General features: G+C 39.3%; 1 long non-coding RNA gene across 1 annotated transcript; it reads left to right on the forward strand.

The window, feature by feature from the left end:
- Positions 1-1,569: 1,569 nt before the first annotated feature.
- LOC109883933 (uncharacterized) lies at positions 1,570-3,055 on the forward strand. Its single transcript, XR_002254263.2, has 2 exons — positions 1,570-2,244; positions 2,325-3,055. It is a non-coding gene; the product is annotated as an uncharacterized LOC109883933 (long non-coding RNA).
- Positions 3,056-5,899: the final 2,844 nt, after the last annotated feature.

Here is a 5,899-nt window from a genome sequence, read left to right on the forward strand (position 1 = left end):
AAGGCGAGGACCAGGGTGTGTCTTTTATGACTTTGAAACGCAGCCACTGAGTTAGCAAGCTAGATAGTGTGTCACAGAAATGTACGTTCAGCCTACCGAGGTAAAGACCGTTTCAGGTTGGATATTCGGCTGTAGTTTTCCTTATGTCCACCAACAGCATTTAGGGACCGTCAACATAGTGATAAATCACATTTTTCACATTTCAATAGCTCTTTAACCATTACTCCTAAAACGTTCAAAACTGGTTGCAGCTAACCCAATGGCATAGACACACATTGCAAATACTTTTTTTTGTCGTTTTACATCTCGCACTATTTAAAATGATTTATTAACAATGCTGTACAAATTTCTGCAAACATGATTTTAGACTGTGTTCATGGAAAACTGTTTAAAACTATATTTCACAGTTGCAGCATGCTGGAAATTGGCTCATGGTGTCCTTATCATCTCTCCTACCAGTAATGTACAAGATTTTGCTTTCAAATTGCGTCAAACATGATTTTTGACTATGTTCATGGAGAACTGTTAAAAATGTTTGAATTTCAATAGCTCTTTGGTCATATGACCTACTGACTTCAAGCAAGGTTCAGAATGTCCACTGACTACCCTTATAGTCAGTTGACCATTGTACTGGATCTAATACATATTAGCATTTTACACAAGTGTTTTATGTATGTGTATACTGTACATAAGTCAAGATAAGTGTAATCATTTTTTATGACATACTGTGAAAAACTGTTGGCTGCTGGCTCTGTCACTTTCAGACATGCGCAGAGCAGACTGAAAGGGGAAGGGTAGCTCTTGACTTGAACCACAGGGGTTCTCTGTAAAGAGAGAGTAATCCAAAAGGCACAGACACACCCCTTGACTTTCAATTGGCACCGTTGACCTGTATGTATTCTCTCCTGATTGGCTCTGTGGTGCACAGTCTGGCAGTCTGACTAAAGTGCCAGAGGTATGAGGAGAGACATCCTCCTTTGGATTTATGGGAACAAATATTTCATAACACTTTGGATCCTATTCTTGGACAGTTAGAAGACACAATGCATCAATGCAACAAAAAAAATGTATTACTAATTTCTCTCCACGAGTAACCTCAACCTTGTGTGTCTGTGGGTATTTGGGCCAATAAAGTGCCAACTCAATTCTACCAGTGACGAGTCTCTCATGCCCGTATGAACGGGGACACAGGGCAATCGTTTTTAATCTAAACCAGCCCTTCTTTACTGGAGTACACTAAGCCCTAATTGGGGCTCTTTTCTTGACAGACAGTAGCAGTTTACCAGATAAGAAGTCAAGAAGATCAAAAAGAGAATTGTTGTACGTCCTGTGCTGGTCCCATTGTCATATCCATTCTGGATTCTGAGTGGTAAAATCATAGCTGAAAAATGCCTCTATGTGTACCTTTATGTAACTAGGTAAGTCAGTTAAGAACAAAATTGTATTTTCAATGACAGCCTAGGAAAGGGGGTTAACTGCCTGTTCAGGGGCAGAACAACAGATTTGTACGTTGTCAGCTCGGGGGTTTGAACTTGCAACCTTCCGGTTACTAGTCCACCGCTCTAACCACTAGGCTACCCTGCCGCCCCAGTATACTGTATGTGTTTTATGTCCGTCCTACATGTAGTGTTGATACATGGAATATTCATCAACTGCATATATCATAAATTGCTATTGCAAATAGAAGTATTATGTTCAACAACTGACGTTTTCAGTTATTATTTTGACACACACACTTTAACACACTTTGGTGCTTACAATTCATTCTCTATTGTCATAGATTTGATGGGCACTGTCATCTGTGATCTTTGTGATATGACTTTCTTTAAGCACGTACTGATGAAACTGTCACTTAATATTTTTGCTCAAAGTCTACAAACGCTCTACATTTATTCACTCTGTGATAGGGTTGGATCCTATATGCTACTTTTATTATTCTCCTGTAAATGGTTCAGTGCCAATAATTTAGGCTGTGTGTAGAATGGGGCATAAAGGAAATTACCTCTACAACTAAATTACTACCAGATTATAGTGATAAGGAAAACAGCATACAAATTTGGCTTGTGTATTCATTTGCCTATAACTAATCAGAATTCCATTATGTTTCCATTAAAAAGAGAATACTTCAAAATGAGAAGATCCTGCCATGGAAAAGACGACTGGTTGGACATAAAGTGGAAAGGAGGGGAAATAACTCCCACCATGCAGCAGGATACCTTCAGCTGCGGGGTCTTTGTAATGCAGGTTTGATAGTTATATTTTCAATAATGAATGGTGACAATGTGACAATTAGGTCAAAAACTCTATTTTATTTTTTGGTGCAGATGGACAAGGAAGGAAGTTGCCCAACATCCCCTCCCAAATGGATATAGAACCTTCACAAAAACACAAGCAGCAACTGCAAAAAGAAATGGCTGAGGATTTACTAAAAATGTCTGGTATGTAATGACATTTAATTCAAAGTAAATGTCAATTCATTATTTTTATGCAGTTGTGTGGGACAGCCATATGTTCAGTTCATGCCTGAGTTCAACAAAGCCAACAACTGCTTTATGTGTGCCACTGATAAAGAACCTGAATGCAGCCCAAAGACTGACTGGGTTAGTAACTTTATTTAACCTGTTTATAATCTTTTGACAACAGAGACGGCATGTCAGACAATTTATGATATAACACAATGGATGGCTAATTTGTAATACTGCATTGATATTTGCTATTATTTCTAACATGTTAGGCTTTGTTTTGATTGAATGTTTTGCATGCCAACGGTGGTTCCATGTGCTGTGCCTAGGAATGAAAACAATAGAGTTCAACAGAGTAAAGAACTGGAAGTGCTGTCTTTGTTGTTGAAAATGTATGCTATTCCCCATCCACACTGAAGAGGCTCTGACATGTACATCAACCAGGGTTAATGTATGCTGTACCCCATCCACACTGAAGAGGCTCTGAAATGTACATCAACCAGGGATAAAAAGAAAGTTAACATTGTGAAATGTTTTGTACTTATTTGAAGTGTCTGTTGACATGTTGGAAAAGATTAAAGGTCTACAATTTGTTTAATTTGTCAATATTCAATTTTAATTAATTGATTTACTGGCCACCATTACTTTGGTTACATGTTCAGTATATGTATTGTCCAGCAAACCCACTGCAGCCTACATTACTAGCTCACTCTCCATCCATGTTCAGTATATGTATTGTCCAGCCTACCTCACTAGCTCACTCTCCATCCATGTTCAGTATATGTATTGTCCAGTCTACCTCACTAGCTCACTCTCAATCCATGTTCAGTATATGTATTGTCCAGTCTACCTCACTAGCTCACTCTCCATCCATGTTCAGTATATGTATTGTCCAGCCTACCTCACTAGCTCACTCTCCATCCATGTTCAGTATATGTATTGCCCAGCCTACCTCACTAGCTCACTCTCCATCCATGTTCAGTATATGTATTGTCCAGTCTACCTCACTAGCTCACTCTCCATCCATGTTCAGTATATGTATTGTCCAGTCTACCTCACTAGCTCACTCTCCATCCATGTTCAGTATATGTATTGTCCAGCCTACCTCACTAGCTCACTCTCCATCCATGTTCAGTATATGTATTGTCCAGCCTACCTCACTAGCTCACTCTCCATCCATGTTCAGTATATGTATTGTCCAGCCTACCTCACTAGCTCACTCTCCATCCATGTTCAGTATATGTATTGTCCAGCAAACCTACTGCAGCCTACCTCACTAGCTCACTCTCCATCCATGTTCAGTATATGTATTGTCCAGCCTACCTCACTAGCTCACTCTCCATCCATGTTCAGTATATGTATTGTCCAGTCTACCTCACTAGCTCACTCTCCATCCATGTTCAGTATATGTATTGTCCAGCCTACCTCACTAGCTCACTCTCCATCCATGTTCAGTATATGTATTGTCCAGCCTACCTCACTAGCTCACTCTCCATCCATGTTCAGTATATGTATTGTCCATCAAACCTACTGCAGCCAGCCTCAGTAGCTCACTCTCCATCCATGTTCAGTATATGTATTGTCCAGTCTACCTCACTAGCTCACTCTCCATCCATGTTCAGTATATGTATTGTCCATCAAACCCACTGCAGCCTACCTCACTAGCTCACTCTCCATCCATGTTCAGTATATGTATTGTCCATCAAACCCACTGCAGCCTACCTCACTAGCTCACTCTCCATCCATGTTCAGTATATGTATTGTCCATCAAACCCACTGCAGCCTACCTCACTAGCTCACTCTCCATCCCTGCTTTGGACAATTAATAGCATGACTCTCGTACCATTTCCCTTTATGGTTGATATTAACAACGAAAGGAGATATTATCTCTCTCTACTATTGTGTACCGCTGTCAAATACTGTGGCAAAATAAAAAAACAGGGAAAATAAGTACTTAGAACTACCAATTATTATAGATAAATATCAAAGAAAAGGGTTAACACAACACTGGACTGAACCCCCTAATTGTCAAACTAATAATAATGTACAACAATATAGAATATACATGACTACAGGTTATGCCATATGGGTGTATATCCACTGTATGCTTCTTAGGTGTGTAATTGACATGACCAACTATGAAAAATGTATCTTACACTGCGTGATTTTACAGTACACAAACAAGAGTGTGCAATATAGAAGGGTAACGTAAACTCACCCCATTTCGTACAAATATGCGCAACCGCAACATTCAAACGAGGCTACAAAGGAAACTAATGGGACTGTAACGACTGTGTTGACTTCAAAATCAGGGGTGTGAACTAGGTTTCTATTCAAGCGTTGATCGACATGGTAATGGCTCTATAGTATTGGAGGTTAAAAGTTGAAAAAACGGACCCTCCATTGCATCGTGGCGTGTCATGTCGTAACGTACAGCATAAAGTAACTATTTCTGTCTCACAATCTCTCTCCACCAGGTGTAGCACTTCTCTCATCCTTTAAAAACAAGAAATGGACAGTGACGGGGGTAAGGGGGGATACCTAGTCATTTTTTGCGTCATCATTGCATGCTATCATCATTCTCAAAGCCGCTGTTTACTTCTAAGATCACTTTAGCACCACCCTAAAAACCCGATTCAAATTCGACACAAACCTTCCAATAGGTATGTAATGACACATTATATAAACTCTATAATGACACATTATATAAACTCTCTGTTTTATTTACATTTTAGAGGCGATAAGGTGATAAGTTGGACAGATCGAGTGAAAAAAAGCCATTTTCCCACATGACATCTCTCCTTCTCACTATCACGCATTAGTTTCGCTTCCCCATCCGCCATTTTTCAAAAAGGGCTCATTGCCTGCTTGAATTATGCAGAAACGGGCAGCGTGGAGCTCATGTTATTGATTCTGTTGGAAAGACATTCGAATATTAAAAAAAGTTTGTACTTTGTTTACGCTCCCTAACTAATTAAACTAGGAATACAAAATTGTTGAAATGGAGCATCATTTTGTGTTCCTAGTTTAATTAGTTAGGGAGTGTAAACAAAGTACAAAGTTTTTTTACATTCGAATTTCAATAGCTCCTTGGTCATGTGACCTACTTGACTCAAACAAGGTTCAGAATGTCCACGGACTAACGTAAACTCACGTAAACTCGTACATTGCCTTGGTCCGTACAATTGGAAAGGGAATTAATGTCCTGTGCAATGTTGTGTGCAATTTTTCCAACATCATGACAGATATTTGCAGTCTGTGAAATCGCGAATATCCGTCAAAAACCCAAACTGTTCATACATTTGTGTTTAGCCTGTTAATTATTTCAGTCCTATTGGACTTATTTGACTAAATCAGCATGGCTTAACATTGTCGAGGTCAAAATGAAATAAACTTTCTTGCTAGATAGTCTGGTCTCTAGCTCTGCTAGCTAGCTA

The sequence above is a fragment of the Oncorhynchus kisutch genome, linkage group LG24, assembly GCF_002021735.2.
Source record: "Oncorhynchus kisutch isolate 150728-3 linkage group LG24, Okis_V2, whole genome shotgun sequence".
NCBI lineage: Eukaryota > Metazoa > Chordata > Actinopteri > Salmoniformes > Salmonidae > Oncorhynchus > Oncorhynchus kisutch.